This window comes from Leptosomus discolor, chromosome 2 (assembly GCF_034619465.1).
Source record: "Leptosomus discolor isolate bLepDis1 chromosome 2, bLepDis1.hap2, whole genome shotgun sequence".
Taxonomy (NCBI): Eukaryota; Metazoa; Chordata; class Aves; order Leptosomiformes; family Leptosomidae; genus Leptosomus; species Leptosomus discolor.
Window position 1 is genome coordinate 46,209,440 of NC_141392.1, and position 11,542 is coordinate 46,220,981.

The window sequence follows — 11,542 nt, forward strand, 5'->3', positions numbered from 1 at the left end:
AGCTGAAAAGCTGATGGGAGCCAGGTTTGGAAGGGCAATTACTGCTGGCCCACCAGGTAGGGGGACAGTGAAGTAGGTCCCAGAATGGAAACGTGTATGAGCTAGGTGCGGCCAAATGGGCACCAAAGGGACGAGGTTTCCAGGATGAAGAGGGTTAATATGCTAGTAAAACGAAGGAAGGTTATGAGCGCTGGGAGAGGATCTGGAAAGAACAGCCGAAAAAGGAGAGCTAGGTTTGGAGCGGGGGAGGAAGGAAGTGAGGTAGCATCTCTGGCGTGTAAGTGTCAAGGCTCCCCTGATGTAGCCATATGGTTGCAAGCCACACACATAGCTCAAAAGCTTCTGAGTGTAGACCACAGAGTAAATAACATCTTACTCATTGTTTTAAAGGAGATAAACTACTTGAGTTGGTACAAATTTTATTTCATTGATACCAACTTTGTAAATTTTATAAATTTTAACTTGGCTTGGAAATGAAAACGTGTAACTGACTGACGTGGACAGGGGTGATGGAAATAATGAACTCTTACTATAAAAGGGATACAGTGCTTGAATGAATGAAAATTTGAAACGCTGCCACAATTAAACCTTTATTTCAAATATGCTGTGCAACTGCCACTTATCCCACAGCCCTCCTTCTCCAGGCTAAGCAGCGGAGTTCTGAAACACAAAGCAGCATTTCTGTGTAGAAGTTACAAAGGGGTTAAAAAGAAGGCTGTATTTCACTTGCTAATCCTAGGTCTTTGTCCAAGAACCGCTCAGAGTTTTTTTTTTAAGCGAGAATGAATTAAGTCACTGGCAGAGGACCACCTGCTGAGAAAGGAGGCTTTGTTTTATTGAGTACATTTCCATGTGGGTGCAGCATTCCTCTTTTGTCACACGGTGGAGCCATCCTGCAAGGGTACAAAAGCCCCATCTAAAATCACAGTTTTGGAGTCCTTTCTCTGAGGCTGGGTTAATTTGTGAGCTCTGAGCACCGGGGAGGTAAGGGTTTGGAAGCAGCAGCAGCTCGGGGGTAAAGGACAGAATGGCAACCTTTGTTTCAGTCGAGCTTTAGTTGTGTGCAAGTGCACCTAAAACCACAGCTCTTACAGGCTTCTGCAACAGTTCATCTTGGCCGGATTTCCAACTGTTGGTGCAGTGCATCTCTTCTGAGGGCTTCTCTGGCTGCTGCTGCACTAACAAAAATACCTCCCACAGGCAGCGCTCGCAGGCTGGGATATCAGGGTCCTGCTGGCTGTGCCGCAGGCTCAGCCCGTGGCTCTGGGTGTGGTGGTCCTTACTTGTGCCTGGGCAGTGCCCAAGTCTGCTCTGCCAAAACTAGCTCAAATATAAAGAGACAGGATGGGCAAGAAGAACAGTCATGACTGGCAAAGATCATGTTAATTTTATTTATCCCTTGTTTTTCTGTAGCTGCTGTGAAAATCAGCTGATTCTTCTACTTACCTGGGGGCTTGATGCTTGATTTGTCTTGCTATTGCGGCTAGAAATGCCAAAAAAGATGGTGTAAGATGGTAGAAATTATTTTGCTAGTTTAGAAATAAGTTATTTTTCCTGTTCTTGCCTGCTGGGAGAAGACAAAATACTGAGTACTTTCCTTTGAGTTTGAAATAGCTCAGTAACTTCCAATGTGTTTATTTCTTGATGTGGGTCTGGGGCTGCTGGATAACAGAAGGCTCCTTACAAAGCTTCCTTTGTGGGTTAAAACATGATAGCATGAATAAAGGAGTATTTTGAGAGATTCCTATATCATTATTACTGAACCATTAAATATCTAGTCTACAGTTTGCCGATGATACCAAACTGAGTGGGGAAGTGGACACTTCAGAAGGGAGAGCCCCCCTGCAGGAACAGCTGAACAGGCTAGAGGAGCGGGTTAACAAGAACCTTATGAAGTCCAACAAGGTCAAGTGTAAGGTCTTGCACCTGGGAAAACATCATCCAGGAGTGCAGCACAGGCTGGGATCTACCCGGCTGGGGAGCAGCTCTGTGGAAAGGGACCTGGGGCTCCTGGTGGATGACAAGCTCAACATAAGTGAACAGTGTGCTGCTGCTGCGGCCAAGAAAGCCGACAGGATGGTGGGTTGCATCAACAAGGGAATCACCAGCAGAGACAAAGAAGTCATTAACCCACTTGGCACTTTCCAGGCCACACCTGGAATATTGTGTTCAGTTTTGGTCCCCGCTATGCAAAAAAGACGTGGACAGGCTGGAGAGGGTCCAGAGAAGGGCCACAAAGATGATCAGAGGCCTGGGAAGCCTGCCGTATGAGGAGGGGCTGAGGGAGCTGGGTTAGTTCAACCTTGAGAAAAGAAGGCTTAGGGGAGACCTTATCACCATGTTTAAAGGGTGGCTGCGAAGAAGATAGAGAGTGCCTTTTAAGAAGGAGTCACGTGGAAAAGATGAGGGGTAGTGGGCACAAGTTACTCCTGGGGAGATTCCAGTTGGACACAGGAGAAAAATTTGTCACAGTGAGAACAATCAGCCTTCAGAATAATCTTCCCAGGGAAGTGGTGGAGTCCCCAACATTGGATACTTTTTAAGATTTGGCTGGACAAGGTGCTGGGCCATCTTGCTTTTGCCAAGAAAGGTTCAACCAGATGATCCTTGAGGTCCCTTCCAACCTGGTATTCTATGATTCTGTGATTCTATGATAATAGCTATACTGGGGTTCTATAATCTTTGCGTGTTACAGACCTGTAAGGACACTTGCCTTGAGGTGCAACCATTGCTTTTCTACTCGAAGCAAATTCCAGCCATTCAGGTGGACAACTGCATTTGTGTCCTGAACAGTGTTTGCAAGCATGGGGAAATTATTTTTTTTCCCCCGTTTTTTTTTTTTCAGCAAAATGCTTGATTTTTTTTCAGTAGGAAACATACAAAAGTGCCATTGTCTCACTGTTGTCAATGTTGACACTTGCAGCTGTATGATCAGTGAAGTATTCTGCAAATGGTTAGTTTCCAAAAAGGAAGATGCTCCAGTTATTGTGTCTACCCTGTGAGATTTATGTCACAGGCAAGGGAAGGTGAAACCTGACTTGCTATGGAGTAGTATGGATTTCTATTCGTGTACTTTTTTAAAGCATGAAAGGTTTTGGGGGTTTTGTTGTTGACTTTAAAGCCTGGAAAATTTGTCAAAGTGTGTCCCTGTGACCTCCTCAGAGCTTTTAGTCTAGGAGAGCGCTCTAGCAAATCCCTTGACAGTTCTTCCAAGAGAATTTGGGAAGAATAAATAAAGGCCCTCCAGGTGCCTAAGCTGTATTGACATTCCTTTCCTCTTGAAGAAGGGTGTTAACCTTTTTGGACCTATTTCTAGAGACGGTAATGAACAAAACCGGCAAAATCCATTTTGTCTTTTGTAGGCATCTTTCAATGCAAGCATAGAGTGGCAAGAGGTACAGGCCTGCAATGACCCTCCAGTAGTGGCTGCTTGGACCTTGTAGGTATAGAGTTGTTTGTGTCGGAAGAGCCTTACTCTGACATGTAGTTCTGGGGATTCTCTTTAAAGATTGGTGGAGACCAACTTCTGCCCCAAGGCAATTGTCATTGATTTGTTTACTTTTTGTAAAAGTTGGATTCAGAATTGCTTCTTGAAGGGAGAAGTTCCACAGATGATCTGCTCTGAACTAATAATCTTCTCCTTGAGGCTGCTACAGAGCCTGGGCCTTCTTTTTCCAGCACTGAAGTCATTGTAATGCCTTTTCAGCTCTTCCCTACAACCAGAGGACAAGGGTCTTTCTACTGCTGGCTGGTAGAGAGGATTTGGAAAGAAAGTGAGGAATAAAAGGAGAGGGAAATCGGGGACATGTCCCCTGTTAATTCATTCAGCAGCTGAGTTTACTGTTAGGTTCAGGCACCCCTGCTTTTATTTCTACAGCCTCCACTTGAGGGATTACTTCTGCAGGCTTTCACAGAGCTGTGCTGGGGCTTCTCAGGAACGTGCACAAAGCTGAACATTGCTGTCCTAAGGATGAGGACCATGGGCTGCTGCTGCTGCTGTAGGAAAGAAGAAAAAGAGCAGGAATGGCGGTCTGGGCTGCAGTCAGACTATTGCCAGGGGTCTTTGCTGTTGAGATGACTTTGTTAATGATCTGATTTGGGGTAGGAATCAGCAGCTTACAAGAAAGAAAGAAGCTCCGGGCAGCTGAAAGCAGAGCAGCTTTCAAAACCAGGCTGTTCCTGGTTTTCAGTGCATCTTGAACATCTGTAGCTTTATTTGTGTACTACAAGCACCTAGAAACCTCTTTTGGTGGTGAGCCACCATGTGTGCAGCAGTGTGAACTGTGAGCGGGCACTTGCTATCCTAACACACTGCCAGGTGTGAGAGACGGTGGGTGGGAGAAGAAACAACATTGTGGGGAGAAGTGATTGATTTGTGTTTAGATTTTCATGCCGGTTTTAAAGCAATGTGTGGGAGTTCCCTTCAGTAACCTCAGGGAATAAATAGTGTTGTTGGGTTTGGGTTTTGTTAATATCCCAGGAAAAGAAAGGAAGAGTAAATGACCATGTTACAAAAAAAAATCAAATTTTCATGTTGGGGCACAGACAAATCCATAAAAGAAATTTCATCAGTTACTGCCATCAGTAAATTACGTGGCCTGCAAAAACAAAGCCTCAGCTTTATTGGACGGTGTATTAACTTGTGGAGGGAAGGCTGATTTAGTACTCCTCATCCAGCCAGTAACTGTCAGCCCCTAATCCCCTGAAGGGAAAGTACCATCCATGCTTATCACTTGAGCAGAGACACCAGAACAAACAGATGCTGATTTTAGCCTGGCAAGAAATGTTGCCGCTTGAGCACAGCTGGTCTGTCTAAACCCAGGTGGGTGCTGCTTGTTCCTGTTTGTGAGGCTCAGGGGTGCAGTTGATGCAGAGCACCCGTGGCTGGGGGTAAAGCTTGGGGCTTTGGTGTAGCTTTGTTCTTGCATCTGCTGCAGGTCACCTGTGTGCTTTGCTTGCCGAGGCCTTTCCTTCTTTGGCTGCTGACACAGACATGAGTCTTCTCCACAGGGGATTTGTGAGGTTTGCAGAATGTTTAATGCTCTGTGGGTACGTAGGTGAACTGAGATTTATTTTTTTCTTCAATGCTATAGAGGTGACCCATACAGCGTTATATGGTTTATTCACAATATCCCAAGTGATAACCAGAAAATATGTAGACTGAGAGCACAATTTCTGCCCCTTTTGTCTTCACACCAGATGTATGTGAAACTTGCTGTTGTTTTAGTGTGCATTTTAGTTTCTTTTCTAGGATTTGTTGAGATTGCTCAGTGCTTTCAGGAGACAGCTATGCAAATGTGAGCTGCTAGTACCTGATTTCTTCAGATTGACATTTTAAAATATGTTCATTAAAGTTTTCATAACCTAAGCCCATAATAATGAGAGCCTAGAGTATGTGCCTCCTGGTACCACATGCAAAGGAAATGTGTGTCTAAGAAACCTGTTATTAGCAGCTCATATTTTGTTTGTGCAGTGACATCTAAGAGACTTTCTAAGAGACTTATTTTCCCGTGCTGTAAAGCAGATTTCTTACTGCAGCAAAAGGCAAATCTGTTCTTCAGATCTCAGCCTGTGCTGTATTGTCTGGATGAGGAGAAACCTGGGGAGGAGAAATACTTTTGTTCCTGAACCATGGAAACTTAGCTGCAAATCTCCATTGACCCACGTGCCCTTTCCCTACAATAGCTAGGGATTGTCATCTGTCACAGTATTTCTGCCTGCACTTCTGCCCTAAGCTCCCATTTCTCTAAAAACATCATCAGACCTGTTGCATCCCGTCTATTAGCAAGAGGACTCTCCTGGCATCTCTTGTTTGAGGGGAGACGCTTAGCATACTAAGAGTTGGGAAAACCCATTAGTGTGAGTGGTAAGAAACGGTAGTGTTTAACTTTCAAGGTCTGAAGTTTCCATCTGTTCTTTCCAGGTACCATGGTATTATAGCTGGGCCGTGTACCCACAGAGCATGGATGAACTGCATGAAATGGTTCCTCCTGGCATTCCTCCGTTCCTGTTTTTGGAGGAGAATATGTAGCTGTGTTGTCTTAACATGGATGATGTCTGGAAGACGGGTTAACCTCTGCATGCAGATCCAGGGTGTTGAGGAGTAGCAGTGATACATGCATCTTTTTCCCTGCCGTTGTAGCAGTGGTAATGTTTAGAATTCGCTTCTGCACATGATTCCTAGGGACTTTGGAGGGCAGAAGTGTGCCCTTAAAGCTTACAGCACTTTTCATCTTCAAAGTGCATTATAATCATTAATACATTAATTAGGCATTCTCCCCTTCCTTCCTGCTAACAAGGTTTATTAAGCTGAATGTATTTATCTTTGGGCAGCTTCTACAAGCAATTGAATGAATAATTTTCCTAATAACTTTAATAGCAAAGACATGAAAGGGATCAGGGATGATGAGAAGTACAAGAGACTGAGGTAAATAAAGCTGCACTATGAAAGGAGAGGAGCAATTTCAGTCTAGGTGTAACTCCACCTACCCCTGCAACTCCCAGCTGGCAGCTGTGCAGCCTTTGTTGCTTCTGTCTCCCCTAACCTACATGTAATTGCACATCTATGCAACATTTATGCCAGCACACACAAATGCGAAAAAAGGAGGTCATGGATGACTGGGACCTGCAGGAAAGGAGAACATGAAAATAGCTTGCAATTGCAAGGGGAAGAAAGCCTATAAGAAAGTTTGCCTTTTACATATCCTTATAACGTCTTAAGTGTTTTTATGAGAACCGGTATAATCTGGCACAGTATTTCACAGTGGGTAAGTTGCAGGACCCAGGAGGTGGAGGAAGGTCATGAAAGACTATGTCAGGGTGTTCAGAGACATTGAAAACTGTAATGTAAAGCAAATGAAATCTTGCTTCCCTTCTCCATCTTTACCTGTCAAGTGTTGTCTGTTGTCCCCTCAAGGCACACACAAATACACAGTGTAGATGTGTTACCACGCATATGCTGTTTTGCTCCTACTCTCACAGTAAATGTTGGTGGAAGGACACAAACTATTTTCTCTGAATAAGGACATGCCCCTGAAAAAGCTCTGAAACTCGGTGACTTAATGGCTGGCATGCTGCACTGTGAATTTGGTGATTTGCATCTTAGGCAGTGCTCTGCCTTTTGCTAAGTGATTTCACCTCTGTCTTCTTCCTGTCTTGTTTATTTGAATTCACGAGCTTAAGACCAGTAGAGACTACTAGATCATGTGGCCAGACCTCTTGTGTATCACATCAGAGTCCATTGAGCTTGATACAGCTACTGCTGTAGCGAACCCAGTAACCTGTGGGTAGTTGCAACGTATCTTTCACAAAGCCAAATTTTTGACATTAATCTCTTCAGGGCAGGAGTTGTGTTCTATCCATGCTTTACATAGAGCTTCTCAGCAGTGTTATTAAACCAACATCAGCAGCAAGAAAACAACAACGAGAGTAGTACAAATAATGCTAATTATAATAAAAACTATTAATATTTTATTGGTTGAGCTTGCAAAGATTTTTTTTTTAACTGTGAAGCCAGCCACTGTATATGAACTGTAGCCTTCAGAAAGGAGATTGAGAGGTGGCTTTTCAATTCTGGTCTGCAAATACTTCTGCAGGGAAACAGACCAGGTATTGGGAGGGCTTTTTAATGTGATGGAGGAGGTTGTAACAAAAAACCCCAACATAGCTAGGAGCTGTTCTCCAGGGATGCAGACTTGCAGTAAGTTGCAAATAGTTATGTTATTGAGCTCCATACAGCAGTAAAGGACTAAAATGTAACAGCTGATGGCATACAGGATAAATGCTGTGAGTCTGAAATGTAGATTTTATTAAACGTGGAGAATCAGCCCTGTTCTTATATCTCTTAATTCTTAGTTTAAAGGTCAGGTAGTCTGCCTGTGCCACTGCAATGGAAAGTGGCTTGCCAAATGGAGCAAATACTTTTTTTTTGTTGTAAGAATTCTTTCAGCTAATGTGGATTTGACACTCCCACAGCTTAGCTCAAACTCTGTCAGACCAGGAAGGTGCTCGTCAGCATCCTCTTTTACCGAAAAAGCTAACCTAGTCTGAAATCTTGAAGGAAGAAAACCTTGACTTAAAATGCAAGTGTTTGTGACAGGACGGGGTCATAGGAATGGAAGAATGTTTCCTAACCACCTGCCTGGTTGTCAGAGGAGCTCATCTCTTCCCTTTGGCACCTTCGGCTGTGTAGAGTTTGCCACGGACTGCCTGCAGGCTGCAAAGGGAGCAGGGGAAGACGAACACGTGCACTGAGAAGTGACTGGAGTTTATTTGCCGTGATAGGAGCAGCGCCCACCACCACCACTGGCAGTCACTTCTTACAGCCCTCGGATGGAGGAGCTTCAGCTGGTTTAACTGAAGCAGTGTAGGGCCTTATCAATCTCACTGCACCACGTTGAAGGTTACTTTCCCCACATCAGCCTCAGTGGAGCAGAGTTGTGGTCTCACTCCGAGTCTGATCCGTTACCCCAAACCCCTGGGGAGGATGGTTTAAAATAAACTACCAAGTTGCAGAGAAGCTAACACACTTCCTCTCTCTCTGGTCCCTGCTGTGGGGCAGTAGTCTTTGGCACACAGGCAGGACAAACGTGGCTGCTGAAACTCAAGGTAGTACCTGAAAGGGATGCACCTAAGCCTGAGAGAGTTGCACCTGGAGTCCCAGGGCACTGCTGGTCCAGCACGCTCAGGGCAGACCTCAGCCCTGTCCTGAACCTCCCACCGTGCCCAGGCGTATGGCTGTGCTACAGGTGGAGGCACAGCACCAGCAGGCAAACTAGCTCTCAGCTGGTTTCCTACAGGTGACAAAGCTCAAAAGTCAGGCTTCAACCCTAGATACTAGTCGCCTTGGATGGGGATGCTGTCTTCCCTTTAGCCCTTATTACCCTGGCACCACACGTACTGCAATCACAACTACCTTGATTAAAGCTGGCCGAAGCATAGCCAGAAGCACTGCAGTCCTATCTCTGATGGCAAAGCAGATAGATATACCTTGGCTTTAAAGCCTTGCCTTGGGCTTCAGCACAAGAATGGATTCTCTTTTTTTACAGCAGTATGGGAGTTGTTCAGACTCTGCAACAAGACAGAGAAAGGAGGGAGTGAAACTGGACTGGAGCAAAATGAAGTTTATTGTTGCAGGGCTTGTGGTGCAGTTTCCTGTCTGTAGCCAGAACTGAGAACTTGAAGGTGCAGCCGTAACACCCTGTTGTTTGGGAACCAAGCAGCTTGGGATTCCGTCCTTTTGGGACAGTTAAAAACAAACATTCACAGGCTCAGATGCAAGCCTGTTTTGGGGTGTTGTTTCAAAGCTAGTAGGAAATGTTCAAGTGGAAATTGTGCAGGAAGACAGCAAAGTAGAAATGCCCAATTCAGTTCAAAGCAAGGTCTGCCCTGCTGATTCTATTTGTAGTACTTCAAGAATGTGTTTATTTTGTTATTAAAAGAGCTGTAATTTTGTTATTACAGCTGGGATGGGAGTTGCAGTGTGAAATGGGACAGGTTAGCGCTGCCGTGGTAGCCCCTACTTCCTTTTCTGTTGGAGTCCATGCAGACTGCAGGTAAGCAATGCCATAACGTGCCTAATTTCTTGCAGCTGACAGACGTTAGCTGCAGCGGTGGATTTCCAGAGCTTTGAAAAGTAGGTCTTGAAGACTGCTTGGCATGTGCAGTGTGGGTTGTTCCATTCTCCTTGCCTTCAATTCCCACAGGACGTGCTGCTCTTCCCTGTTGAGGTGTTCAGCAATGGATGTGAGCCCTACCCAGCTGCGGCCTGTTGGCAATGGCGTCATCAGCTGGGATGTGGTAAGTGTGCGCTGCTTGTGTTCTTTATATAATGTGGCCTTTACATAAGGTCGTGTCTTCTGCTGCTCTTCGGCTGCTTAAAGGTTGAGGTGGCTTTGTGCTCAGTTTTTCTGGGTACCTAGGCTCATGAGCCTTCATCTTGCCTGCGTGCTAATCCTTGGTGCTGGGTGGGGTCATGTCTGTCAGGCTGCTTATCCCCCTTGCTAAGTGCTGTATCCCAGCATCTGCAGTATTTCACCCCTTTGTGCACTTCCTCTGTTTGCGTAGTGATGGCAGAAATAATTTTTGCCTGCTGTACAACATTCCTTAGGTTCCAGAAATGCAGGCTATTATTGTGACTGTTAGAGCTGCAGCTCAGTACGGAGTATGAAATATTCCCCCAGTCAGATGTGGTGACTATGTCTATAACTCTCAGGCTTCTGAGATGTTAAACTGGTCTAAGAAATGAACGTGGTGCATAAGACCACTTGAGGGGAAGCCAGCCTCTATAGCAGACCCCTGAGCAGCCTCACCTGTTCTAAATTCTTCAACTTCTCTCAACTCTCATTTTTCAATGCACATCTTCTGAAATGCTTTCACTTTCTCTGAATCTGCTGACAACAGTTTCCAGGGGTCTTCTGCAACAGCATGAGAATCATAAGCCCTGACACTTGTCAGTCTGATGACTGCTTTTCTTTCACTTGCCATCTGCATGAAGCCATGCTACTGTGTTGAACTTTTTGCTCCTCCTGCCTTGTGTTGGGTATTTCTACAGCTAAGGACGGATCAAATGGGCTAATCTGCATTTTGTGGGCCAAGGAAAGATTCTCAACATCTGCAAGAACTCTGCCCTGCCCTTATGGGGAGGGAGGGGAACCCCGACGTTTTGTTGCCATATGGTTTTGGCTGCTTTGTGGCTTTAATAATTTCCTCTTGGCAGTTAGGGCTATCCAGCTTTCTGTGGTCTTTACCAGGAACTGACTCATGTAAATGGAGTTTTCCCTCAGTGTATTGGGAGAGCGAATATCTGTGTGTGTTTCAGGAAAGTAGTGAGCTAATGTGCAGACGATGAAGATTTCAGAATGTGGGGGAAACCCCATATTTGGCTATTTTAAATAAAGCTTCTAATTTTATGCATCAGCCAATTGGAGGTTCATCTATTCTAAATCAGATATTTGTCTGCCTCATTGCTCACAAATTGCAAAGCTGGTGACCTGAATGTTGTTGCTTTAGAGAGGTAAGTGATGGCTGGTAGTGGATAGAGCTGATCAGATACCATGGTGATAAGCCTGATACAGAATACGAACCTTAGTCTTGCTGTCAGCTCTGTGCAGATCTTGTGTCCTGTGTTGATATAACATCATGGCCTTAAGCATCATCAGCATCTAGGCTTGAACCTGGGATTTGTGGATCTAAAAACACAACCTGCTATGAGCTGGAGGCTCAAGCAGGCAAGTGCACTGTGACCAAACATGAGGTAAAGCATATTTGCCTAAGCTGCAATGAAAAAGATTTAAGCAAATACATTTTTATCTCGCTTTTGTGATAGGCTAAGTGTGTATGCAGTCTGCCACTGCAACTCTGCAGATAAGCAGTGCCTTCTTGAGCTGTAGCAACTAATCAAGTGTCTGAACTGTGAGCTGAGGGGCCCATCTTTGTTATCACAAGACTGAACTGTCTCAGTACTATCTGTGATCCAGCCACATGAAAGAGACAGAGCTGCAGTAGGCAGGGCTTCAGACTGTATTTGCAGGAAATCCAGTTG